General features: G+C 45.6%; 1 protein-coding gene across 2 annotated transcripts in view; it reads right to left on the bottom strand.

Annotated features, from left to right (window-relative positions):
• The window catches only part of LOC137539170 (uncharacterized), an 892,710-nt gene that overhangs the window by 12,371 nt on the left and 852,535 nt on the right, over positions 1-27,804 (bottom strand). Inside the window, exon 6 of one of the 2 annotated variants that reach the window (XM_068261677.1) lies at positions 8,883-9,086. The exons of the other annotated variant lie outside the window; for it this stretch is intronic. The gene's annotated coding sequence lies outside the window, so the exon portion shown is untranslated. Of the gene's footprint in view, positions 1-8,882; positions 9,087-27,804 lie in introns of those variants that run through there. 2 annotated transcript variants of the gene reach the window in all.

Raw genomic sequence — 27,804 nt, 5'->3', positions numbered from 1 at the left:
ATTCTGGCTGCCGCATTCATGATGGACTGCAGTGGGGCTGTTCGGGTCATAGGGAGACCAGACAGCAGGGCATTGCAGTAGTCAAGGCGGGAAATTATGAGGGCATGGATGAGGAGTTTGGTGGTGGCAGAGGTCAGGAAAGGGCGAATCTTACAGATGTTACGAAGGTGGAAGTTGCAGGACTTAGTGAGGTTTTGGATGTGGGAAGTGAAGGAGAGTGCGGAGTCCAGGGTGACACCCAGACAGCGGGCTTGAGAGGTAGGGCGAATGGTAGTGTGGTTAACAGTGACACGCACATCTTGGAGGTTCGTGGTTGGATGGGGTGGGAAGATCATAAATTCAGTTTTGTCTAGATTTAGTTTCAGGAACCTAGCGGACATCCAGGAGGAGATGGCTGATAGGCAGGAGGAGACCTTGTCCATGGTAGTGGTGGATATGTCAGGGGTGTGGAGGTAGATCTGGGTGTCATCTGCATACAGATGATAGTTAAAACCCATGGAGGAGATAACCTTGCCAATAGAGGATGTGTATAGGGTGAACAGTAGGGGGCCAAGGACCGAACCTTGGGGGACTCCCACCGAGAGGTGGTTGGGGGTGGAAGAGGACTCATTGAAGACGGTCGTGAAGGAGCGGTTGGAGAGGTAGGATGAAAGCCAGGACAGGGCGAGATCGTGAATGCCCAAGGACTGGAGGGACTGGAGGAGTAGGGGATGATCTACTGTGTCAAAAGCTGCTGACAGGTCAAGGAGGAGGAGAATGGAGTATTTACCTTCAGCTTCAGCTAAGGCAAGGTCGTTGACCACTTTGGTGAGAGCAGTTTCGGTTGAATTGGGCAGGCCGAAATCCAGATTGGAGTGGGTCAAGCAGTGAGTTGGCATTGAGGTACTGGGTCAGGCGTTTGTGAACCAGGCGCTCAAGGAGTTTTGAGGCAAAGGGGAGGAGGGAGATAGGACGGTAGTTGGAGGGTAGCGAAGGGTCGAGGGAGGGTTTCTTGAGCAGAGGTAGTACAGTGGCCTGCTTGAAGTCTGAGGGGAAGGTGCCTGTGGACAGGGAGAGGTTGAACAGGGTAGCGAGGACTGGGGCCAATTCCGTGAAGTGAGGCTGGAGTAAATCGAAAGGGATGGGGTCAAGGAGGGAAGTAGTGGTATGGGAAGTCTGCAGTAGGTGGTTGACTTCCTCGGTCGTAGTAGGAGGGAAGGATGTGAGGGGAGGATAGGGCTTACGCATTTAATTTTCTTTAGTTAATAATACTTTTTTTTTTACATTCACTTGATTTTTTACACAGTTAGAAACAATAAATGAATAATGATAAATGTACAAGAAAATGCTAATATGATGTTTGGCCTTTTTATTATTATTATTATTTTAAATGGTGATATTTATTGCCACCCGCTGAAGCCGGATGCCAAGCACAACCCCTATTCCCAATATTTTAACAGCATCAGATGAATGTTGCACCTATTCCAAATCACCGAAACGCCGCAGGCAAACGGTGCTCGGTTATATTATACTATAGACAAATCCTGCCACTTCCAGTGCCCAAAGTACACACTCAGCACCCCCACAGCAGCATAAAGTGCCACGGAAGATGCTGGAGCTATATACAGGCCCGGTCTGCCCATGATGCCAAGTGAGGCGACTTCCTCAGGCATCAGAAGTCTGGGGACAGCACCAGGGAGAAACAGAAAGTGAAGAGAGTGCCTGCCTAATCTATACTGGGGGCAACTGTACCTGGCTAACCTATACTGGGGGCAACTGTACCTGACTAACCTATACTGGGGCAACTGTACCTGGCTAACCTATACTGGGGCAACTGTACCTGGCTAACCTATACTGGGGTCAACTGTACCTGACTAACCTATACTGGGGGCAACTGTACCTGGCTAACCTATACTGGGGGCAACTGTACCTGGCCAACCTATACTGGGGGCAACTGTACCTGGCTAACCTATACTGGGGGCAACTGTACCTGACTAACCTATACTAGGGACAACTGTACCTGGCTAACCTATACTGGGGGCAACTGTACCTGACTAACCTATACTGGGGCAACTGTACCTGGCTAACCTATACTGGGGGCAACTGTACCTGGCTAACCTATACTGGGGGCAACTGTACCTGGCTAACCTATACTGGGGGCAACTGTACCTGACTAACCTATACTGGGGCAACTGTACCTGGCTAACCTATACTGGGGGCAACTGTACCTGGCTAACCTATACTGGGGGCAACTGTACCTGGCTAACCTATACTGGGGGCAGCTGTACCTAGCTACCAATACTGGGGGCACCTATACCTAGCTAACCTATACTGGGAGCAACTGTACCTAGCTACCAATACTGGGGGCACCTATACCTGGCTAACCTATACTGGGAGCAACTGTACCTTGCTACCAATACTGGGGGCACCTATACCTGGCTACCTACCTATACTGAGGGTGCTTTTAGGGGGGCTCACCGCAGCTATAACATGTGGTGCAAATTGTCGGGTGCTGTACGCAGGGCCGGTTCAAGAAACAATTGGGACCTAGGGCAAAATTAGCTTGGGGCCCCCAACAGACACCCCCTGACCAAAAAGCGTCATTAGAGGCCCTTTGTTGTACCCAAATTTCCCTCCTGGGCCGCTGTGCTGGCTGCTGACCCTCCCCAATCAACTCGCAACTTAACAGACTCTGCAGAGTCCCTGGGGAGCAACAGTTAAGATGGGGGAGGGACATCTTGGGGGCCCCTACAGGCTCTGGGGGCCCTGGGGCAATTGCCCATTTTTTCCTATGGTAGCTCCGGCCCTGGCTGTGAGATCATTCCGATTGGGGGGGGTATCCTCTCAAGTTTGCCGCAGGCAGCAAAAAGTCTAGAACCAGCCCTGACTATATAGATCCAAAGGGGAATGAAAGTAATCATATTGCATTGTGTATGGGGCACACAAGTCACTAGGCACACCCTGCACTGATCTTACCTGTTGCGGTAGGAACAGTGTTACACTGCAATATGGAATATAGCGAGCTTTCTTCCTCTACAACTTCGCCTCACTTTTCTCTCTCTCCCTCTTTCTTTTTTTTTTTTTTGTAAGCATTAGTGTCCTGATTGCTTTACATTGTCATGTAAATTAAAGTTTCAGATGTTTTGAATTCCCCACTAACAAGCTGCCAACAACTCCAGATTAAATATAGAACAGCGTGAGAAAAAAAAAAAATGACGGCTGCATGTTTCTTGTTGTGTACCCGCAAATAACAATAATTATGTCAGTCAAGCCTAATATATTTATAAATTGCATTACATCTTATTTAAATAGTCGCAGACGACATGCTGGAAATCTGACGCCTTCAGGAAATTATGGGGGAAGGGGGGGGGGGGGGGTGCTTCAGCCCAGAAAGCGCAGTAAATACCTGTCGGAACTTGGAAACCATTCTTTGCCGGTAAAATGACACCGATCGGTATAATTTGTCTCGGTAACCCTGTGAAACTGACACCGCGCTTAAATGTCTAATACGCTTTGTGATTGAGCACATATAAATTGTACCGGCTCTTTTTTTTTTTTCTTCCATGTAAACTACTAATTATTGTACCTGAATGAAATTTGTCTATTATTTTCCCTGCTGGAAGTGCACAGGGTGGTGCGCGTAACTAATAATTGCCGCAGACGGGCGGCGTGGTTTATGTGCGCTGGAGACCAGTCGAGATTTGATGCAGCTCAATCAGTCTTTTTCTCTCTTTTTTTTTTCTTTTCCAGATGGGTTGCTTGCTTTTAAAGCCTGGCAATTTAATTATCTATCTATCTATCTATCTATCTATCTATCTATCTATCTATCTCTCTATATATATCTACAGTGGCTTGCAAAAGTATTCGGCCCCCTTGAAGGTTTCCACATTTTGTCACATTACTGCCACAAACATAAATCAATGTTATTGGAATTCCACGTGATAGACCAATACAAAGTGGTGTACATGTGAGAAGTGGAACGAAAATCATACATCATTCCAAACATTTTTTACAAATAAATAACTGCAAAGTGGGCTGTGCGTAATTATTCAGCCCCCTGAGTCAATACTTTGTAGACCCACCTTTTGCTGCAATTACAGCTGCCAGTCTTTTAGGGTATGTCTCTACCAGCTTTGCACATCTAGAGACTGAAATCCTTGCTCATTCTTCTTTGCAAAACAGCTCCAGCTCAGTCAGATTAGATGGACAGCGTTTGTGAACAGCAGTTTTCAGATCTTGCCACAGATTCTCGATTGGATTTAGATTTGGACTTTGACTGGCCCATTCTAACACATGGATATGTTTTGTTTTAAACCATTCCATTTTTGCCCTGGCTTTATGTTTAGGGTCGTTGTCCTGCTGGAAGGTGAACCTCCGCCCCAGTCTCAAGTCTTTTGCAGACTCCAAGAGGTTTTCTTCCAAGATTGCCCTGTATTTCGCAGAAAAAGTGGGATCAGCACATCACCAGGCCGCCTCTGAATGGCCTCAGCTCAGAGATGCGCTGAGCCCCCCCAGGAACTACAAACGCACCTTGAACCCAAACAGAGGCTCTGCAAAAAAGTGCAGACCCCACTCATGGGATACAAATACACAATGAGCACACATACAACCTGTCTACCACTTGGAGGATGTTAGTTTCCACTAACAGCTTGCAATGCAATTTGTTAGGTACTCGTCCCTCCCACTGTCGAAGAAGTCTTTCCTCCATGGGAGGGGACCTAACACTAACTAAAACCTACCTATGCATATGCATAGCCTGGGCGCGCTACCAGTAAAATTAAGAATTGCGCAGAAAAAGTGGGATCAGCGCATCACCAGGCCGCCTCTGAATGGCCTCAGCTCAGAGATGCGCTGAGCCCCCCCAGGAACTACAAACGCACCTTGAACCCAAACAGAGGCTCTGCATATACACCAAAGAAAAACTAACAAGTGGGAGCAGCTGACCAGAATTAAATCAAACATAGCAAAGAAATGAACAGCGCTACTTAAAAACAGATGAATGCTTACCTGCCATGGAGGAAAGACTTTTTCGACAGTGGGAGGGACGAGTACCTAACAAATTGCATTGCAAGCTGTTAGTGGAAACTAACATCCTCCAAGTGGTAGACAGGTTGTATGTGTGCTCATTGTGTATTTGTATCCCATGAGTGGGGTCTGCACTTTTTTGCAGGTAAGCATTCATCTGTTTTTAAGTAGCGCTGTTCATTTCTTTGCTATGTTTGATTTAATTCTGGTCAGCTGCTGCCACTTGTTAGTTTTTCTTTGGTGTATATGCAGAGCCTCTGTTTGGGTTCAAGGTGCGTTTGTAGTTCCTGGGGGGGCTCAGCGCATCTCTGAGCTGAGGCCATTCAGAGGCGGCCTGGTGATGCGCTGATCCCACTTTTTCTGCGCAATTCTTAATTTTACTGGTAGCGCGCCCAGGCTATGCATATGCATAGGTAGGTTTTAGTTAGTGTTAGGTCCCCTCCCATGGAGGAAAGACTTCTTCGACAGTGGGAGGGACGAGTACCTAACAAATTGCATTGCAAGCTGTTAGTGGAAACTAACATCCTCCAAGTGGTAGACAGGTTGTATGTGTGCTCATTGTGTATTTGTATCCCATGAGTGGGGTCTGCACTTTTTTGCAGGTAAGCATTCATCTGTTTTTAAGTAGCGCTGTTCATTTCTTTGCTATGCATTGCCCTGTATTTGTCGCCATCCATCTTCCCATCAACTCTGACCAGCTTCCCTGTCCCTGCTGAAGAGAAGCACCCCCAGAGCATGATACTGCCACCACCATATTAGACAGTGGGGATGGTGTGTTCAGAGTGATGTGCAGTGTCAGTTTTCCACCACACATAGCGTTTTGCATTTTGGCCATTAAGTTCCGTTTTGGTCTCATCTGACCAGAGCACCTTCTTCCACATGTTTGCTGTGTCCCCCACATGGCTTGTGACAAACTGCAAACGGGACTTCTTATGCTTTTCTGTTAACAATGGCTTTCTTCTTGCCACTCGTCCATAAAGGCCAACTTTGTACAGTGCACGACTAATAGTTGTCCTATGGACAGATTCCCCCACCTGAGCTGTAGATCTCTGCAGTTCGTCCAGAGTCACCATGGGTCTCTTGACTGCATTTCTGATCAGGGCTCTCCTTGTTCGGCCTGTGAGTTTAGGTGGACGGCCTTGTCTTGATAGGTTTACAGTTGTGCCATTCTCCTTTCATTCCTGAAAGATCGTTTGAACAGTGCTCCATGGGTGTTCAAGGCTTTGGAAATCTTTTTGTAGCCTAAGCCTGCTTTCAATTTCTCAATAACTTTATCCCTGACCTGTCTGGTGTGTTCTTTGGACTTCATGGTGTTGTTGCTCCCAATATTCTCTTAGACAACCTCTGAGGTCGTCACAGAGCAGCTGTATTTGTACTGACATTAGATTAAACACAGGTGCACTCTATTTAGTCATTAGCACTCATCAGGCAATGTCTATGGGCAACTGACTGCACTCAGACCAAAGGGGGCTGAATAATTATGCACACCCCACTTTGCAGTTATTGATTTGTAAAAAATGTTTGGAATCATGTATGATTTTCGTTTCACTTCTCATGTGTACACCATTTTGTATTGGTCTTTCATGTGGAATTCCAATAAAATTGATTCATGTTTGTGGCAGTAATGTGACAAAATGTGGAAAACTTCAAGTCATTTCGTCGCAGGACGCTCAACCCTGAGCGCCGAAGCTGGGCGTCATCATGGCTATAGCACCCCGCACAAGAGGGGAATCCGGCAGAGGGGGAATAGTATTTAACCATTCTGCGACCGACTAACATCAATCGGAGGCCGCAGAGTGGCTCCCCCAGGGATGCCGAACGCTAGTCGGCATCAAGTCTTGGGGGCGGAGATTAGCATCCGCGCACGCATCCCCGCTGAGTTACGAAGCTCCGCTCGTTAACTACCCTAAGACCGCCTCACACCAATGGGCGTGACCACGGCGGCAGCCCTAGGATTGCTTAGCGCCAATTGGCGTCAAGTCCTGGGACCGGCTACTGCAGGAGATCGCGTGCAGGAGGCTGTTAGTCTTTTTACTAACTACAGCGCTGTGATGTGCAGCAGCGCTGTACTGGGGACAGCCGTGTGAAACGGCTGTCCCCCTGGGACACAAGAGAGTGATCAGCTCTCATAGGCAGAAGCCTATGACAGCCGATCGCCATAATTGGCTGGCTGCAGGGAGGGAAGGAGGGAGCGTGAGAAAAAAATATTAAAGAAATAGATGTATTTATTTAAAAATAGATAATCAAAATATTAATTTAAAAAACCACAGGGAAGGGGGGGGGATCATACCCCACCAACAGAGCTCTCTCTCTCCCCCCCCCTTCCCCCCGTGTTTATGTTTCATCAAAATTTTGATTATTTATTTTTAAATAGATACATCTATTTCTTTCATATTTTTTTCCCTCCCTCCCTCCTCCCCTCCCTGCAGCCAGCCAATTATGGCAAAAGGGGGGGGGGGGGGGGGAATCACTAGTGTGCTGTGTTGTGCGGCCCTGCAGCTTGGCCTTAAAGCTGCAATAGCCTATTTTGAAATAAATAGCCTGGTCTTTAGGATGGTTTAGCACTGTGGTCCTGAAGTGGTTGAACAGCCTGCCAGCCGCAATCAGAGCTAGCAGGCTGTAAAAAGTAAAAAAACGCCCACAATTACTTGTACAGCAATGCGATCTAGTGCAGCAATGTACGGGGGACAGCTCTGTCACTGAATGTCATTCAAAACTTTTTTTTCCCAAAGGCATATCAGACAACCATAAAACCTGGTAGGTTGTGTGATCCTTTTCCCAATCATCAAAAAACAAATTAACAAGCAAACAAACAAAACTACATGATCAACTACATGACAAAAAGAGAAGACAACAGATTTGACATTTGCTTTAATAATGAGGAAAACTCATATGTTAGGGTACACAAGAAGAAATTGGAATGAATCACCCCTAGTGGTGGTAGAACCTAGTCCATGTCAATGTTTGCATTCATTTTAAACTTGATCTTTTGAATATGACTTATTATTTTTGGATAGGATGACCCCCATAATATATCTGCCCACCCACCGTCCGCTGCAGAGGCCCCTTCTCCATAGCTGGTATTGTTATTGTTGGAGTTACGGTGGCACCTAGCAGGTCATAATGGTGAGAATGAAGAAGGCACTTAAGGGGACCCCATTATTGTTTTGCTAGGGATCCCAAGACTTGTAGTCATACTTCTCTGACAATGACCATCAACAGTGTTGACCAAAGGTCACGAAAGTGGAGACAGAAACGGCAGGCATCATACATTTTCATAATGGAATAACCAGACCTGTTCTTGTTACATAAAGTAAGGAAAACATTCTCTGGAGCTCTAAGTACATGAAGTAGAGAGGTGCTCCGTCAACTGAGCCCCAGGTGTATTCAAAGGCCTGCGCTAATGTGGCTGAAACACAGCCTATGCCCAGCGGACATAATACCAACAGATACGTACAAAGGTTAACCCATCACAGACGAAGAATGTCCACCATGTACGAATTTCAAACTAATCTCAAAGAGCCCCGGGGTTCGTATCGCTAACCTCGCCAAGAAGTCATTTCTCCGTGTACTTTTCTTCCTGGGAACACTGTCTGCAAATGACCCTAGCGTTTACCTTCCCGCGGACGCTTTCACGTTCCGACATTAGCACCAGGCGCAGGTTTAATGCGCTTCCATCTACGAGTCATCGTCTCGTCGATCCTGCTTTCAATCTCTCACCATTCCGTAAAGGAAAAAAAAGAGAGAAAATTGCTTTTTCGTTTTATTATTTTGAAGCAAGAGAGATGACATCCTCTCGATTTTTCCAAGAAGAGAAAAAAAAAGTGGCATTTGCAGAAATATTTACCCGTGAGCAGATGACTCTGAGTAGTCGCTCGGTTACGTGTTGCTAGGGCGGAAGGACGTCCAAAGTGCTGAAAAAGTTCTGAACAAATATTGCAAACTGGCAGATGTATCCTTTAGGGGATGGCTTGTCTGATGAGAAGATCGGAAAGCATATTTCATTAATTTGAGTTATCCCCGAAGATCTGGTTAATCACAATCATCTGTCCAGACTGCTGCATCTCGCCGAGTTATATTGTCTAAAAAGTCATAAACAGGATTCATTAAAAGACTGCAGGTTAACAAGTGAGGGGCGGCAAAGAGCAACTCCAGTCTACAGGTAAAATGAAAAACAAGAAAGAACCTGAAGTGGAAATATAGGATGATGAGAGAAATGTGTATTCGCAGTAATCATCCTAATTAGGGCTCTCCATGAATTCTTTCTTTGTATATGGGTTAAAAAAAATCTCGATTGGCAGAGTAAACTTTCTTATTGAAGTTCACTTTGCTCTTTTCGTGAAAGGCCATAGAGGCCAGAGTCTTGGGCGGCTGCAGCCCAAGGTGGCGCCTGAGCATTAAATAGGGGCTGCTTTACATGAAAGAGGATGCTGAAAATGGGAAGCAACACATAAAAAGGGGAAACTGATACACAAGGGAGCTGTAGAACATGGAGGTTACATGGAAAGGGGGGCTACATGTGGAAGGGGGGGGGGGCTTCTGCACATGGAAAGGGGAAACCCAACATGCTTGGCCTAGGGGCAGTAAAAGTATTAGCGCAAAGCTTGTCTCCTTACTCTTTGCTCCTTTCCTGCAGTCAGAAGCATTTCCCAGTCACTCATGTCATTTTTCATATCTTGTTTGAAGAGGAGAATTAGTTATGGAAAATAAGGGAAAGAGGCGCCCTGAATTGAATATAAGCTTTTAAAACCAGTTTAAAAACGAAAAAGAAAAATGAGGTATCTTACCTCAATGACGAAATCTCTGTAAACTTACAAAAGATTTTTATTTGAGCACGGGCAACGCGTTCCATGGGTCTGAGCCCACTTCCTCAGGCCAATACAGTGCCAAATCAGACAGACATCATGTAGCATAGGGAGCTCCTGAGGAAGTGGGCTCAGACCCGCGAAACGCATTGCCCGTGTTAAAATAAAAATCTTTTGTAAGTTTACAGAGATTTCGTCATTGAGGTAAGATACATCATTTTTCGTTTTTGTTTTTAAATTAGTTTTAAAAGCTTTTATTCAAATCAGGGCGCCTGATTGGCATGGCGAAGGAAGAGAGACTACTTACTGGGTAAGATTCCGGTTGGAATATTAAGGTGATCCCCCACACTGTGATTCTTATCCATGGATCCCCTGGAATTTCAGGGCCCATATGCAATTAACTTTTTCTCCTGGGTTCTCTCCTAGGTTGTGTTTTCACACTTTTTCAGTAAAATGCTTATTAGAACAAGGGAGAAAATACTCAAATTCATTTTGATAGTACCAATTCACCAACTTTTTAGTACTTTTTCAATTGCATAGTACTGAAAAGTTATTTTTAAAAAAATCTTCTAGGAGAAAAAGATAATTGCATACGGGCCCAAATGCTGTTTCGTTTGTACCTGCTGCCAATAAACTGAAACTAACTTCTGACTGTTGGGTAGCATGAATGCCTCATTTGGTTAATGACATCTTCAAAATATAGCTGCTAACCTATGGCAAGAATTCTTAGCTAAACAGAGTGGGGTGGTTAACTTGAACAAGTGGTCCACACCATCAGGATGAGTTCTTAAAGTGAATGGGAACCGCATTTAAAAAAATGAGACAGATACTTACCCAAGGAGAGGGAAGCCTCTGGGTCCTATAGAGCCTTCCGGCTCCTCTCATGGCCCCCTTGTTCCAGTGCTGGCTCGCCCGGTAGCAGTATATGACTAAATTAGTCAAATATTGCTTTACCCGGCCGAAGGAGGCTTCAGAAGTCTTCAGGGAGCCCGAGTGCTCCTGTAGAAGGGCGGCCCTGTACTGCGCCTGCACAAGCACGCTCTCTTGCACGCTCACGCCTGTGCAGTATGGATCTGCATGTCTTTGGGAGGACACGGCTCCCGAAGACTTCCAAATACCCTTTCGGTGGGGGATTAAAACGGGGGGGGGGAGGGGGGGGGCAGCACAGGATAGAGGGCACAGAGAGAGGAGACGGAAGGCTCTATACGACCCAAAGCCTTCCCTCTCCTTAGGTAAGTATTTGCTTCATTTTTTTTAAAATGCGGTTCCCATTCACTTTAAGGGTTTTGCGCATCTTCCTCTTCAATCAAATGCCTCAAAAAGACTCTTTAAAGAGGAACTTTAGTGAAAAGGGGAAACAATAAATCAATGCATTGCAAAGTGAGAAGTAAAAAAAATAAAAGAGATCAAGAAATGATTGATAATCGCCATGTAATGTGTTTCATATTGTTTGATCCACAATCACACTGCAGGTCTTCATCTTTACTACTGGCAGACATGGAAAAAAAAAAGACAGCACTAACTGCCATTATCTATAACCACACCCTCTAACAGAGCGATAGGCTAAAAAGGCAAAAAAATGTTGTTGTTTTTATAGATATACATATGCACAGTGGGAGATAATGGTTGCTAGGCAGCTGGAAACAATTGTTATTTCTCACAAGGCAACAAGGCTCCCACAGTGTGATGTCAGCACCATGGTCCTGACATCACACTGTGGGAGGGGTTTCACCACAATATCAGCCATACAGACCCCTCTGATGATCTGTTAGAGGAAAGCTAAAGATTTCTCATGGAAAAAGGAGTATCAGCTACTGATTGGGATGAAGTTCAATCCTTGGTTACAGTTCCTCTTTAATATGGAAAAGTTGTGCCTGCATTCTGGACGCGCCTCTTTAGAGCGCTTTGCTCAGGTATCCTGACACGATTGCTGTACCTGCTCTGTTGTCAAGTTGATTTAATTACGGCCTAGCGTCTGTTTAGGAAGCCTGTGCCTCCTGTTAGCGCGGAGAGCGTTCTGCACTTGTCGTGCCCTGTAGCTATGTTTAGCTGGCTGTCTTCCTCGCGTATTTTTCTTTTAGCTGCAGGTAAATTCTCGTCTCGTTCCTTGACACCGCCGTGATCTTATTTACTCAGTACAAGCTCCGGCTGTTATTAGATAAGTTAATCCACTTCCCCTTTCTGTATGGCGGAGGCCGAGGATTCTCTACCTAGTGCCACTTAACTGGCGGAACGAGAGAGAGAAAAAGAGAAAATGTCTCCAAGTCGAGGATTTTCATTATTGGGAAATATTACATGCGTTGCCCAGGCTGTAGGAGAGTCTCATACAATTTGCGGAGGTGCACTAGAAGGCTGCATTATTATCATTATTTATATAGTGCCCTCATGGTCTGTGGCGCTGTACACAGCACCATAAAAACGAGAGACTCAGAAAGCTTGGCGGTGCCTAAGGAGGACTGAAAAAGGAAAAAAAATACAAGGCTACTTAAAGGGATACTTAAAGAGACACCATAACCAAGGATTGAACTTTATCCCAATCAGTAGCGGATACCCCCTTTCCCATGAGAAATCTATTCCTTTTCACAAATTGATCATCAGGGGGCGCTGTATGACTGATTTTGTGGTGAAACCCCTCCCACAGTGTGATGTCAACACCACGGTGCTGACATCACACTGTGGGAGCCTTGTTGCATTGGGGGAAATAACAGCTGCCAGAAAAGCAGCATCTCCTTCTACAGATGTCACCTGCCAGCAGTAAAAATGTTGCCAGGTGATAAATGTCAGAATGTAAAGCAGGGAGAGGAAAGATTTTACAATGGGTAAATACTGATTAAATCATTTATTAATAATTATTGTAAAAATTACCGTATATACTCGCATATAAGCCGACCCGCATATAAGCCGACCCCCCAACTTTTCCCTGAAAAAACTGGGAAAAATGATTGACCCCCATATAAGCCAGGGGTAGGAAATGCTGGATTGGTGCAGCCCCCCAGTGTGTCCCAGTATAGCTAGTATAGTGCCCAGTATAGGTAGGTAGTGTCCAGTATAGCTAGTATAGTGCCCAGTATAGCTAGTAAAGTGTCCAGTATAGCCAGTATAGTGCCCAGTATGGGTAGGTAGTGCCTCAGTTTAGCTAGTATAGTGCCCAGTTTAGCTAGTATAGTGCCCCAGTATGGCTAGTAAAGTGCCCAGTTTAGCCAGTATAGTGCCCAGTTTAGTTAGTATAGTGCCCAGTTTAGCCAGTATAGTGCCCAGTTTAGTGCCCAGTTTAGCTAGTATAGTGCCCAGTTTAGCCAGTATAGTGCCCAGTTTAGCCAGTATAGTGCCCAGTTTAGCTAGTATAGTGCCCAGTTTAGCTAGTATAGTGCCCAGTTTAGCCAGTATAGTGCCCAGTTTAGCCAGTATAGTGCCCAGTTTAGCCAGTATAGTGCCCAGTTTAGCTAGTATAGTGCCCCAGTATGGCTAGTAAAGTGCCCAGTTTAGCCAGTATAGTGCCCAGTTTAGCTAGTATAGTGCCCAGTTTAGCTAGTATAGTGCCCAGTTTAGCCAGTATAGTGCCCAGTTTAGCCAGTATAGTGCCCAGTTTAGCCAGTATAGTGCCCAGTTTAGCTAGTATAGTGCCCCAGTATGGCTAGTATAGTGCCCAGTTTAGCTAGTATAGTGCCCAGTTTAGCCAGTATAGTGCCCCAGTTTAGCTAGTATAGTGCCCAGTTTAGCCAATATAGTGCCCAGTTTAGCTAGTATAGTGCCCAGTTTAGCCAGTATAGTGCCCAGTTTAGCCAGTTTAGTGCCCAGTTTAGCTAGTTTAGTGCCCAGTTTAGCCAGTATAGTGCCCAGTTTAGTGCCCAGTTTAGCTAGTATAGTGCCCAGTTTAGCCAGTATAGTGCCCAGTTTAGCTAGTATAGTGCCCCAGTATGGCTAGTAAAGTGCCCAGTTTAGCCAGTATAGTGCCCAGTTTAGTTAGTATAGTGCCCAGTTTAGCCAGTATAGTGCCCAGTTTAGTGCCCAGTTTAGCTAGTATAGTGCCCAGTTTAGCCAGTATAGTGCCCAGTTTAGCCAGTATAGTGCCCAGTTTAGCTAGTATAGTGCCCAGTTTAGCTAGTATAGTGCCCAGTTTAGCCAGTATAGTGCCCAGTTTAGCCAGTATAGTGCCCAGTTTAGCTAGTATAGTGCCCAGTTTAGCCAGTATAGTGCCCCAGTTTAGCTAGTATAGTGCCCAGTTTAGCCAATATAGTGCCCAGTTTAGCTAGTATAGTGCCCAGTTTAGCCAGTATAGTGCCCAGTTTAGCGAGTTTAGTGCCCAGTTTAGCTAGTTTAGTGCCCAGTTTAGCCAGTATAGTGCCCAGTTTAGCCAGTATAGTGCCCAGTTTAGTCAGTATAGTGCCCAGCATAGGTAGGTAGTACTCCCGGCTCCCCCCCCCTCCCCGCCGCTGCTATTACCTGCAGGCAGCGGCCGCTTCCTAATCCGCGTTCCTATTCTTAAACTTTTCAGCGTGTATCACAGCAGCGCGCCCGGCGCTGCTGCTGTGACGATGCAGAGTGCAGGAAAGAGCGCGGCTCCCTATAACGGCGATCTGTATCGCCGTTACCAAGGGAACCGCTCTTTCCTGCCCCTGCATCGTCACAGCAGCAGCGCCGGGCGCGCTGCTGTGATACACGCTGAAAAGTTTAAGAAGAGGAACGCGGATTAGGAAGCGGCCGCTGCCTGCAGGTAATAGCAGCGGCGGCCGCGGGGGGAGCGGGGAGGGGGGGGAGCGGGGTGCGGAACACCCACCACCCACCACTATACCACCAGGGAAGACTCGCATACAAGCCGACCCCCCAACTTTTGACCCCCTTTTTGGGGGTCAAAAATTCGGCTTGTATGCGAGTATATACGGTAAGCACTTTTTTAATTACGTTGTTTTTCACTAAGTTCCTCTTGAAGTCATCTAAAAAAAAACCCACAGTTTTACTTACCTGGGGCTTCTACCGGCCACTTGCAGTCGTTAGGAACGTCTTAAGCAGGCGCAATAGAGATTTACTCGTACTATGCAGGACATTCCCAATGACGGGAACACAAACGAGGACGCACACAGCCAGGGCCACGCAGACGCAGTGGGTGGTGACAGGCGTAGTGGGCGAAAGCAAAACTGAGCTGTGGCGGGGGACCGGAGGATCGTTGAGTACCGGCACAGGCACAGGGTGACTGCAGGGAGCATGTAGAAGCCCCAGGTAAGTAAAACTGCCATTTTTTTAGATGACTTAAGTATCCCTTTAAAGTATGATCCAGTAGCAAGCTGTTGTGACACACAATTGGACCTTTGTTGCAGGCTCTCCAGTCATTTGCTGCTGGTGGTGGTGGTAAAACTTTGAATAAGAGAGCATTTTAATTTGTGTGCCAGCTGCAAACAGAAAATGTGGGTACCAAGGGTGCCGCAGTAGTTTGGGCGCATTGTGGCTATAAATGAAAAATGATAACATAGTGAGCACTTGGGTCACCCGCTATACAAACTGTGGCTTCAAATAGCAAATTTCCATTTATAGGCGCAAGTAACGTGGGTGCCCCTGGGGTGCTCAGCCTTCTGCAGCTCCCGATATTTATAGTAATATGGCGAAGGTGGTGCGGATTGCAGCTGGGGGGCGGATAAAGCTAGGCGTCAGTGGTATGTGTGGGGGGGAGGGGGAGGTTAGAGTTAGGTATTAATGAGGGGTTGGTTAGGATTAGGCACTGTTGGGGGATCGGTAAGAGTTAGACATGGGGAGAGGGGGGGTTCAGTTAGATTAGGCATTTCTGTGGGGTTTTGGTTAGGTTTAGGAGTTAGTGGGAGTTTTTGATTAGGGTGAAAGAGAATCTGTACTGTCCGATTTGTACAAAAAATATACCAATCGAGTCACTGTGATCTCCTGGATCCCTCTTTGCCGTTTCCGCCGTTCCCCGCTCCGCGATCCTGGCTTTTAATCACCAGTTTTAGGCAGTGTTTACTAACAAAAAACATGGCCGCTAACCAGGAAAGGAAGATATATATATATATATATATATATATATATATATATATATAGTTTATATTTATATATGCACATACATACACACACTAATGTGTGTATATATATATATATATATATATATATATATATATATATATATATCATGTTACAGTACACTACATGTTTTTATTACAGTGAATTATCTGCACTCCAGTCTGGGAATCTCACAGTTTCTCAGCATGTGAGAGGCAGCTCCCTTCCCCCCTCAGTTTCACAAACTACATCACTGTCTGTGAGTAATAAACAAAGCACACAGAGCCTGCAGGGGGCTGGTATAACTTGTATTCATTACAACAGAGGAAGCTCCTCCCTCCCTGGGTCGACAAAGCTTGACAAAGAAAATAAGATTAGAAATATTACAGAGACAGTGCAACTAGGAATGGCTGCGTAATCCAGACCACATTAGAAAAGGTATAGGAACATATAGGATAGAAGAAATAAGGCTAAAAATTTGGTTACAGAGTCTTTTTAAGGTTGCCGCCCACACACGATACAATAAAATGATCCCATTTTACAGTAATTTGATAAATATGATCAGATCTCCCGAAAAAAATCGAAAGCTTTTTTTCTTTTGACTGAAAAATCCGATCTGATTTCTCATTTTTTTTGATTTCTATCAATGCGGAATACTGGAAATTTTTCTTCAATTTTTCTAAAGATTGTATGGTGTGTGTTAGATTGTCAATTTATTAATATACACACCCTAGCAAGTTTTCCAATCATTTTTATCATAATTGGGGACAAAATGAACATAGGTGTGTGGTACATTGGTCATTTATTTTTGAAATGTTACAATCAGTCAAAAAAATGTATTGCAATTCTTGAATTAAACAGATATTTAAAAAAAAATGTATGGTGTGTGGCCACCTTTAGGCATCGGTAGAGGGAGGGCTCGAGGGGGTAGGTTTAGCGATAGTAAAATATCAAAAAATGTACTGATAATTTACTATTTAAATCACCCCTGCCCAATAGTTGAATATAGTAATTTTGACCAATATTCTACTAGCAGCTATTTCTGACGCACACATTTTTGCAGTGCCTATTTTGCATGCACACGAGCCAGCTCTGATTTCTCATCCCTGCCACTACTCCATCTGTAGTCGGAGTTCAGCTATATACTACCCGAACAGCAGCAACCAATTTTCTCAGTAGGTGCCCCCATTTTTTGGTTTATAGTGGTGTCTATTTTTGCAATCAGGCTGTAAGCACAAATTACCAGTTTTGGCCAAAAACATTCAAGTCAAAATAGCCTCAGCGATGGACCTGTAGGGGTTGAGTTACCACAGTATTTGTGTAATCTTGTCTCTGTTCATTTTGCCTTTTGGTGGTTCCGGCAGGGACTTCAGGTGGTCTTGTGCCACAGAGTAAGAAGGAGGTTGCCTTGGGGAGATTATATTAGATCCACCGCCGATCAGACTTACCCCCTACTTCAACACCCTCAAGCAAGCCCTCAAAACCCACCTTTTTAAGATGGCCTACCCACCCCCTACCACACAGTAACTCTTTACTGAATACTTATTCTAAAGCCCTATGTAGTGTGCCCATCTCTCCTCCCCTTAGATTGTAAGCCTTTGGCAGGGTCCTCCCTTTCCTAGTGTATTCTATATGATTGTGTGCTCCTTTCCCATGTCCGCCTCATACTTGTATTACTGGACCTACCTAACCAGCCCAAATCACATGATCATGTATCTTGTACCCTCTCCTTTCCCTAATGTATTCTACATGATCATGTGCTTCTTTCCCATGACCACCTCATACTTGTATTACTGGACCTACCTAACCATCCCAAATCACATGATCATGTATCTTGTACCCTCTCCCTTCCCTAGTGTATTCTACATGATCATGTGCTCCTTTCCTATGACAGCCTCGTACTTGAATTACTGGGCCTACCTAACCAGCCCAAATCACATGATCATGTATCTTGTACCCTCTCCCTTCCCTAGTGTATTCTACATGAGTGTGTGCTCCTTTCCTATGATGACCGCCTCATACTTGTATTATTGGCCTACCTAACCAGCCCAAATCACATGATCATGTATCTTGTACCCTCTCCCTTCCCTAGTGTATTCTACATGAGTGTGTGCTCCTTTCCTATGACCGCCTCATACTTGTATTACTGGGCCTACCTAACCAGCCCAAATCACATGATCCTGTATCTTGGCCTACAAATCAGTGCACAAGACCTGCCTGACCTACATCTCTGATCTGGTCCACAGGCACATACCAGCCCGCCCCCTCCGATCCTCCAATGACCTGCGCCTAGTCGCACCTCGCATAACTCAGTCACACGCACGACTGCAGGACTTCACCAGGGCTGCCCCTACTCTCTGGAACTCTCTCCCACCAGCCGTCAGACTCGCCCCCACCTTTAATACCTTCAAACAAGCTCTCAAGACTCACCTCTTCACGCTCGCATACCCCCCTACACCAGCATCATAATATGTTCTGTTAGACCCCCTTTCAAAAGACGCACCTATTGTCTCCACCCCACCCTTTAGATTATAAGCCTCTGGCAGGGCCCTCCTCCCTAGTGTATCCAGCTTGATTATGCAATCTTACTCACAACCACCCTTCTTGTAGACTCGAACAGTTTCTATCTTGACCTATGACACTGTATTGTTATCAAATTATTTGCATGATCTTGTTTTATTGTGAGTTTCCGTATGTTCTACCTGTATGTTAACCCATTTATCTATTGTGCAGCGCTGCGTAATATGTTGGCGCTTTATAAATACAATAAATAATAATAATAATATCTTGTACCCTCTCCCTTCCCTAGTGTAGTCTACATGAGTGTGTGCTCCTTTCCTATGACCGCCTCATACTTGTATTATTGGCCCTACCTAACCAGCCCAAATCACATGATCATGTATTTTGTACCGTTTGCCTTGCATAGCTTTGTCCTGTGTTGTATAACATTGTTACATCTGTCATCCTTGTATCATTGTATGTATTTATTGTCCAGTGTTGTGTATTATGTTGGCGCTTTATGAATACAATAAATAATGATAATAATTAATGTAGCTTCCATTAAAACTTCCCCTTCCTTGGCACTTATTCAAACACAAAAATTACAGTCAAAATAATTACATCATCATGTGTTTTGTTTCTTTTTTGCCATTCATTACAAGCCCTTTAGCCTTGTTGATACCGGCGTTGTCAGAATTGACTATGAAAGATGCAGGGATCTATATGGGCTGTTTCTCTTTACCTAGACCAAAGCATGAATGATATGTGAATGATACTGGCTAAGGTGTGGGTGGGACAGGTCTCAGCCCGTGTTTATGCACTGATAAAAGCAAAGAGCATCTTGGAAATTTGCTGAGATATTGTTCCATCTGATCAGAAGCAGGTTGATTGTTTCAAGTCTTCAGGAGAGAGATGGGCTTATTCAGTGAGGTGGAGTATTGAACAGTGCAAATGTGTCACCATCAGTGAGTAGTTGCCGGGTTTCTCTATCTCTGTTTCCTACCCTATTAGTCAATGTGTACACATGCAGGAAGAGACTGGGGAAATGGCTTCTCAGTGAATATGTTGGTGGACAAACAAGCTGGTCTGAAATTTTTGGAATAGCTGATCTCCTTGGATTCCCATGCACATCAGTCTCTGTAGTTTATTGTGAATGATCAAAAAAAATCCTCTGTGGGGGGGGCCTCTGGAGATGAAAGGAGAACGGCCAAACTGATTCCAGCTGACAGAAAGGTGACAGTAACCCAGATAACCCCTGTTTAAAGCTGCAGTGAGTAGAAAAAACAAATCAGAAACTATGGTTTGCTGCACTGTAGATATATTTTCTGATTTTATTACTGTAGGTGGTTTGCTGCCAGCTCTCAATATTTGTTTGCCCCAAACAGAACTACCCCCACCCCCAAAAAAAAAAATAATAATAAAATACATGTACACCTATGAACGTAAGTGACAGACCTTCCTATGATTGAAAAATTAAAGTGGCATAAACAATGTGCACACCACATCTTTGTTAATATTATCTTGCTATTGTTTGTGTTAAGAATGAGACTGGGTAGTTTGCATTCTTAATATTTTGGAACCAGGTAAGAAAGTCTCAGATCACAACCAAAAGAAGCGCTGGCACATGGTCCATCAACACCCAAAGCACATACAAGCAAATAAAAGGGTGGTGCCCAAGGCACATGCCTATGTAGCTTATTGCTCTGCTATCTGCCAAGAATGGAAAGTTGAGGCTGCACTGGGTAAAGAATGCCAAAACCGGACAGCTGAAGATTGGAAAAATGAACCCTGGTCTGATGAATCTGGAGTTCTACCGGGGTCTCCATGGACCTACACATTTCCACCAAACCGCATCACACCTCAAGTGTGCTGGCTGTCTCAGCTGTCACTTCTCCCTTATTTTCCTTGCCTTTCATAGGTAGCTACGGGTGCCCCTTAATATTAAGGGTACTTCTGGTACTTCTTAATACTAAGAAGCTAGAGGTGTCCCCAAGTATGAGGTGGCAAATGGAAGCTCAGTATTAAGTAGCTAGAGGTGCCCCAGACTAAAGGGAGATCTTGCCCGTGGAATGCAGAGAGCTGGGTGAGTAACCTCTCACTTACACTCTCGTCATCAGGACTCTGCATAGGAAAGGAGGCAATGGGGGTGGGGAGTGAGCTGCCTTTCCATCACTGGGCACCTGTAGGTTTGTGCCTACAGTGCCTTATGGTAAATCCGGCCCTGGGTGCACGCAAGCACTGATACTGAATCCACCTGGTCTGAAGGGAGTAATGTGGAGTTGATCTTCAGGTCTCATTAACTGTTTGTTCAATAATATGTCCACACAGGTAATTCATTTGCTTTGCTAAGGCACTAATTACCATATTTTTAAGACCAAGAGACACACTTTTTCTCCTCCAAAAGTGGGGTGAGAAAGTCTTATATTTAGGGCAGTGCTAGGCCTCCCCCTGTCTAAGCTAAGTGATTGCTGCAGCAACTGCAGAGTGCATCTCATCCTCTACGGACTTCTATTGTCACCCCCCCCCCCCCACTCCATGACCGCCAGTTCACGGCATGATAGGGCAGGACGCGCTCCGGCATGGTGGCATGAGCATGGATGCCACGCATGCTACTAAACTGGAGCCCTGATCGCTGGCATCCTTAAAGTGGTCTGAAACTCCAACATAACATTCAATAAAAATGTGTTTTCCTACTTTTTATTACTCATATAGTTATCCTATTTGCATTTGTGCACAAATAATATTGTCTGTTTACAAATTACATGTTTCCAAAGTGTAGTTTTTCTTGCCCTGAAAGCTGGCATTGCATTTTATTATTTTTCTATTATAACTGTTTTTTATGATATATTAAAATGTTCTAATGAGCTATTTTGAACACTGTAGGGCTTGATTCACAAAAGAGTTTTAACTGATAGCACGGCCGTTTTTGCGTGAATTTTCGCTTTTTGTGCGATCGCAGATTTTCACGCGAAACGATAACGTTTTCGCGTGCAAATGCAAATTATCGCGATATCGTTTTCACAAGAAAAATTCACTTTTGTGCGTGAAAATGTTATCATTTCACAAAAAAATTTGCTAACGCGCGAAAAGCGAAAATTTGCGCGAAAACGGCCGTGCTATCAGTTAGCACTCTTTTGTGAATCAAGCCCTGTGTGTGCCTGAAGCAGAGACAGTTTCTCAGAAAGTGTTTGTTTACATTCCAGTGTTGATACATTTGTGTTTAACAAGCAAAAAAAGATACTGTTATCTCCAGTTTGGATGCGTATTTGAAGCTGAACAGCAGGAGAGAGTGCTTTGTTTAACCATTTCAGTGATGTTCCGCTAGAATTTTTTTCTGCTTTCAAGCTGTAAGGAATCTTTTAGAACAAAGTAGAAATGCTGACTTTCAGACCACTTTAAGCAGAGAGCCTTGTTTGTCGGAATTGGCTCTGAGAATCAGGACTGTGGGTGTCCCAGCTCAGGAGTGAGGAGGGCTACAGGGGTGAGGCCGTTCCACTAAACTGTAGATGGCTGGGGAAAGCAGGAAGAGAAGAAAAGCTGCAGCTTATTACAAGACTCCACAGTAAGCGGCAACAGCCTTTTTTCTGCTACCAGATAGAGGTTCATTGGTGGACACGGATACTAATAAGGTGCCCTCTCACTCACATTTAGCTGACCACAAGATCACAATTAGCTTTGGGAGGACCCCTGGCACCAAGCTGCTGTTATTCTGTAGGGCCCCAGAATTGACTTTTAGCTTGAATGGGGTGGGGGGAGGAGGAGATAGATTGTTTGGGGGGTAGACACCTGGAAAGTTGCTGCTGCTACTCTACTGTGGACCAGGGGAAATAGTGTAGCTTACAGAACAAGCGACACCCATGCTAACCTAGAAATAAAAAAACACATCTATAAGTAGATAAATACTACTTCTACTTACATAACAGATGTATTGTGCTATCTATGTAATGATTCCTGTGAATTTTATAAAGGAAAAGCAGAAAATCCTATTCTAGGCAGTGGCCATCTTGCCAAGCTAATGCTGACATCATATCCTCCCTGACTCTTGTTTCCCCCACCTCCCTTCTCTTGCTCATTGTGTGTTCATTAGCTGCCTTCCTCCCAGAGTCTTCAGACACTCCCACTGAGGTGTATACTAACAACTGCACTGTCTGTTTTTTTTATTTACACATCCAACCACTGAGTCACCTCAGCCTTGCTTGTAAACACAAGTAATCAGAGGGTGTTTCTGATAAGCAGCAAGGCAGGGAAATAAATGGTAGAGGAGGAATTTATTATAGATAGAAAGAACTCCCAGCATTCAACTCTTTGGCACTGTTTGGCACTAGGGCCAGTGCTCCTAAAGTATGTGATAACTACAAACCATAACAGCAGAAAAAGTTTTGCAAGTTTTGAATGCAGGATTAGCATCTTTATCACTTAATACACTCAGACCAGTTGCTGTGGGAAATTTGCTTTATATGGTGACAATACCGCTTTAAGAGGGGGAGTTAGCTTAGGGGGTGACATACCACAAGATGTCCCTGCACCTTGAAGATGCACTTGGTTGAGATTTTTTTTTTTTACTGATTTTTGTCCTCTGGTCAGACGAGTCTTATGGTGCAAAAAATACGGTACAACATCTGTAGATGGGCAAGGTTACCTACAAAACATTCCCTGTTAGTGGGACTTCAGGGCAGTTTGGGGAACACTTTTTTGCTTAATTTATGTTCAGAGGTGTAACTAGGGAGGAGCAGCGCCTGTGACTGCAGTGGGGTCCAGAGGTGTGGGCGGGCCTCAACTACTAACCTTCCCTTTCTCTGTTATTCCACATCAGGTGTTTTTGTGGCTACACTTGTTATGGGTGTGAAGATCCTGATGGCAACACCTTTTTATGACCCTTAGAAGAAGATGGGGCCCCAGGCTGTGAGGGTCACTAGGGTACGCAATGGAAAGGTTGTGAGAATTAAGAGGCCCTATCAGGGTTTTGTAGTTCTGCCACTGTTTTGTTGGGGGTGATAAAAAATGCACCCAACAAGAAGAAAAAACAGACTCCTGGGGCTCGATTCACTAACCAGTGATAACTGAGTTATCACATGTTAAGGCTTTGCACTAGTGGTGCTCAAATACCCCTTTTCAAAATTCGAGTTAGGTCGAATTCGAATAGTAAATTATTCGAGGTCAGTCGAATATTCGAGTCGAATAATTTTTACTATTCGATTCGACCTCGGAATTCGAGCTCACTATTCGAGTCGGTATTCGAGCTCATTATTCGAGCTGACTATTCGAAATGGCCTTAAATAGCTTCCAACACTTGTTTTGAGGGTGAATGATGCAAGAAACCTCTTTTTTTCCAAGTAACAACAGCAAGTGATTATGTGGGGATGTTCCTTTAAAAAAAAAAAGTTGAAAAGAGAAGTTGTGTCCAGAAATTTGTTCAGTACTGTATATACTTCTTCTTCTTCTTCTTTATCTTCTATATCTTCTTCTTCTTCTTCTTCTATATCTTCTTCTTCTATACCTTCTTCTATATCTTCTTCTATATCTTCTTCTTCTTTTATATTGTCTTCTTCTTCTTCTTCATCTTCTTCATCTTCTTCATCATCATCTTCTTCTTCTTCATCTTCTTCATCTTCATCTTCTTCATCTTCTTCTTCTTCTTCATCTTCTTCTTCATCTTCTTCATCTTCTTCTTCTTCTTCTTCTTCTTCTTCATCTTCTTCATCTTCATCTTCTTTTTCATCTTCTTCTTCTTCTTCTTCATCTTCTTCATCTTCTTCATCTTCTTCATCTTCATTTTCTTCATCTTCTTCATCTTCTTCATCTTCTTCATCTTCTTCTTCTTCTTCTTCTTCATCTTCATCTTCTTCTCCTTCTTCTTCTTCTTCATCTTCTTCTTCTTCATCTTCTTCATCTTCTTCTATATCGTCTTCTTCTTCACTTATTTCTCTTTTCAAATTTTTTTTTTAAAGAAATGCAGCTATTTTTGAGCGTAACAAATAGCTGGTGGCGCACGCATGTTGGAAGCGCCATTGTATGTGCTCCCTGGCAGTGGAAACACACAGACAGCAGGAGGTAAATTCAGCAGCAGGAGGAGGAGGATGAGTGTGTGGCAGCAGGCAGTCAATGAGGCAGGCAGCGTGACATAATAGCCCTTGTACCTAGCGGTGATACCAGGGCTGTAAATAAACACAGCAGGCAGGAGGTCCCAGACAGCGGTCGTGCAGCCCACATTGTGTCCAATACACAACTGGGACAACACAGTTTTCAACCCGGGCACCTCAGAAAAATTAAACCTTTTTTTTGGGGGGGGGGGGGGGGTTGTTTTGTTTTTACAACAAATTACACAGATATAGCTATTTTTTGACGTAATAGCTGGTGGCAGAGTGGCAGCAGAAGGTAAATCTGTGTACCCTGGCAGTGGGAAACACAGACAGACAGCAGCAGCAGCAGGAGGAATGGAGGAGTAATTATGTGTGCAGCTATTGTTTGACGTAATAGCTGGTGGCAGAGTGGCAGCAGAAGGTAAATCTGTGTACCCTGGCAGTGGGAAACACAGACAGACAGCAGCAGCAGCAGGAGGAGGAATGGAGGAGTAATGTGAGCAGCTATTGTTTGACGTAATAGCTGGTGGCAGAGTGGCAGCAGAAGCTAATTCTGTGTACCCTGGCAGTGGGAAACACAGACAGACAGCAGCAGCAGCAGGAGGAATGGAGGAGTAGTGTGAGTGTGGCAGCAGGTAGGCAGCGTGACATAATAGCCCTGGTACCTAGCGGTGATACCAGGCCGTAAATGAACACAACAGGAGGTCCCAGACAGCGGTCGTGCAGCTCACATCGTGTCCAATACACAACTGGGACAACACAGTTTTCAACCCGGGCACCTCAGAAAAATTAAACCTTTTTTTTTGTAATGGTTTTGTAGTTTTGGTTTTACAACCAATTACACAGATATAGCTATTTTTTGACGTAATAGCTGGTGGCAGAGTGGCAGCAGAAGGTAAATCTGTGTACCCTGGCGTTGGGAAACACAGACAGACAGACAGCAGCAGCAGCAGGAGGAATGGAGGAGTAATTATGTGTGCAGCTATTGTTTGACGTAATAGCTGGTGGCAGACTGGCAGCAGAAGGTAATTCTGTGTACCCTGGCAGTGGGAAACACAGACAGACAGCAGCAGCAGGAGGAATGGAGGAGTAGTGTGAGTGTGGCAGCAGGCAGGCAGCGTGACATAATAGCCCTGGTACCTAGCGGTGATACCAGGCCGTAAATGAACACAACAGGAGGTCCCAGACAGTGGTCGTGCAGCCCACATCGTGTCCAATACACAACTGGGACAACACAGTTTTCAACCCGGGCACCTCAGAAAAATTAAACCTTTTTTTTTTTTTAATGGTTTTTTGGTTTTGTTTGTAAAACAAATTACACAGATATATAGCTATTGTTTGACGTAATAGCTGGTGGCAGAGTGGCAGCAGAAGGTAAATCTGTGTACCCTGGCAGTGGGAAACACAGACAGACAGACAGCAGCAGCAGCAGGAGGAATGGAGGAGTAATTATGTGTGCAGCTATTGTTTGACGTAATAGCTGGTGGCAGACTGGCAGCAGAAGGTAATTCTGTGTACCCTGGCAGTGGGAAACACAGACAGACAGCAGCAGCAGGAGGAATGGAGGAGTAGTGTGAGTGTGGCAGCAGGCAGGCAGCGTGACATAATAGCCCTGGTACCTAGCGGTGATACCAGGCCGTAAATGAACACAACAGGAGGTCCCAGACAGCGGTCGTGCAGCCCACATCGTGTCCAATACACAACTGGGACAACACAGTTTTCAACCCGGGCACCTCAGAAAAATTAAACCTTTTTTTTTGTAATGGTTTTGTAGTTTTGGTTTTACAACCAATTACACAGATATAGCTATTTTTTGACGTAATAGCTGGTGGCAGAGTGGCAGCAGAAGGTAAATCTGTGTACCCTGGCAGTGGGAAACACAGACAGACAGCAGAAGGGCAGTACACAGCAGCCCACTGTAGGTGTAAAATGTGTGGCTGCAGGCGACGTAATAGTCAAAGTGAACCAGGCTGGCTTAGTGAGCAGGAGCCAGGAGGTGGTAAAGGGTGGTAAGGCACATTAACGATGGTTCTTAGCCAGTTCATGTCCCCCTCTCGCCGACAACAGGGGCCAGGACCTCGCCTTCCACCCACGCCTGGTTCATCTTGAGAAACGTCAGTCTGTCCACAGACTTGTGAGACAGACGTGAGCGTTTCTCGGTGACCACACCACCAGCTGCACTGAAGCAGCGCTCGGACAGCACGCTGGAAGGGGGGCAGGACAGCACTTCCAGGGCGTACTGCGCCAGCTCGCTCCAGATCTCCAGGCGCTTGACCCAATACTCCATGGGATCAACAGGGGCATCGCTGTCAAGCCCGCTGTAGGACCCCATGTAGTCAGCCACCATGCGGGTCAGGCGCTGGCTGTGACCGGTGGAGGATGCTGCTGCATGCACCTCCTCTCTAGTCACTGCTGCCGGAGCCTCTACAGTCCTGTAGAGCTCGTGGCTGAGAGACAGCAGGTCTGTGGGGCGCTTGCTGCTGGATGCAGGCACCTGCTGCTGCCTCTGTGCTGGCTGCTGGACCGTGGGGGTGGAAGGCTGGGGGAAGGCTTCCTCCAAGCGCTCAACAAGGGCCTGCTGCAAGCTCCTTATTTGTTGCGCTGGGTCTCCTCCTGCAGGCGGCAGGAACTGGCTCAACTTCCCCTTGAGGCGTGGGTCCAACATCATGCTGATCCAGATGTCCTCCCTCTGCTTCATCTGGATCACCCTGGGGTCTCTGCGCAGGCACGTCAGCATGTGCGCTGCCATTGGGAAGAGGCGGGCCACGTCTGCTGGCACATCGACGGCAGTGCTGCTGTCCTCATCCTCCTCCTCTGCCTCGTCAGCCTCATCCTCTCTCCACCCCCGCACCAACTCAGCTGCACTGTGCTGCTCCCCCTCATCAGCAGCAAGGTCAGGGACCTCCACCAAGTCCTCCTCCTCCTCCCCCTCAGAGGTGGACTGTGCAGCTGCTTGCCGCTCCTGCTGGTCCAAGGCTGCCGCTCCCTGTTCCAGCAAAGCTTCGAGGGCCCTGTTCAGCAGACAAACCAGGGGCACCCACTCGCAGACCATAGCATGGTCCCTGCTCACCATGTTAGTGGCCTGCAGAAAGGGAGCCAGCACTAAGCACACCTGCTGCATGTGCCTCCAGTCATCATCGGGGACGATGGACGGGATGTTGCTGGTCTTGTCCCTTTTCTGAGCGGCGGAAACAGTGGCCAGGGCAAGGTACTGTTTGACAGCGCGCTTCTGTTCAACCAGACGCTCCAACATCGCCAGGGTGGAGTTCCAGCGAGTCGGAACGTCAAGGATCAGCCGATGGCGTGGCAGATCCAGCTCCTTTTGCACGTCTTCCAGGCTCGCACAGGCTGCAGCCGAGCGCCGGAAGTGACGCACAACGTTCCTTGCCGTTTCCAGCAGTTCGCCCATCCCC

This window comes from Hyperolius riggenbachi, chromosome 11 (genome assembly GCF_040937935.1).
Source record: "Hyperolius riggenbachi isolate aHypRig1 chromosome 11, aHypRig1.pri, whole genome shotgun sequence".
NCBI classification, from domain to species: domain Eukaryota; kingdom Metazoa; phylum Chordata; class Amphibia; order Anura; family Hyperoliidae; genus Hyperolius; species Hyperolius riggenbachi.
This window is presented reverse-complemented; position numbering and strand designations above follow the sequence as displayed.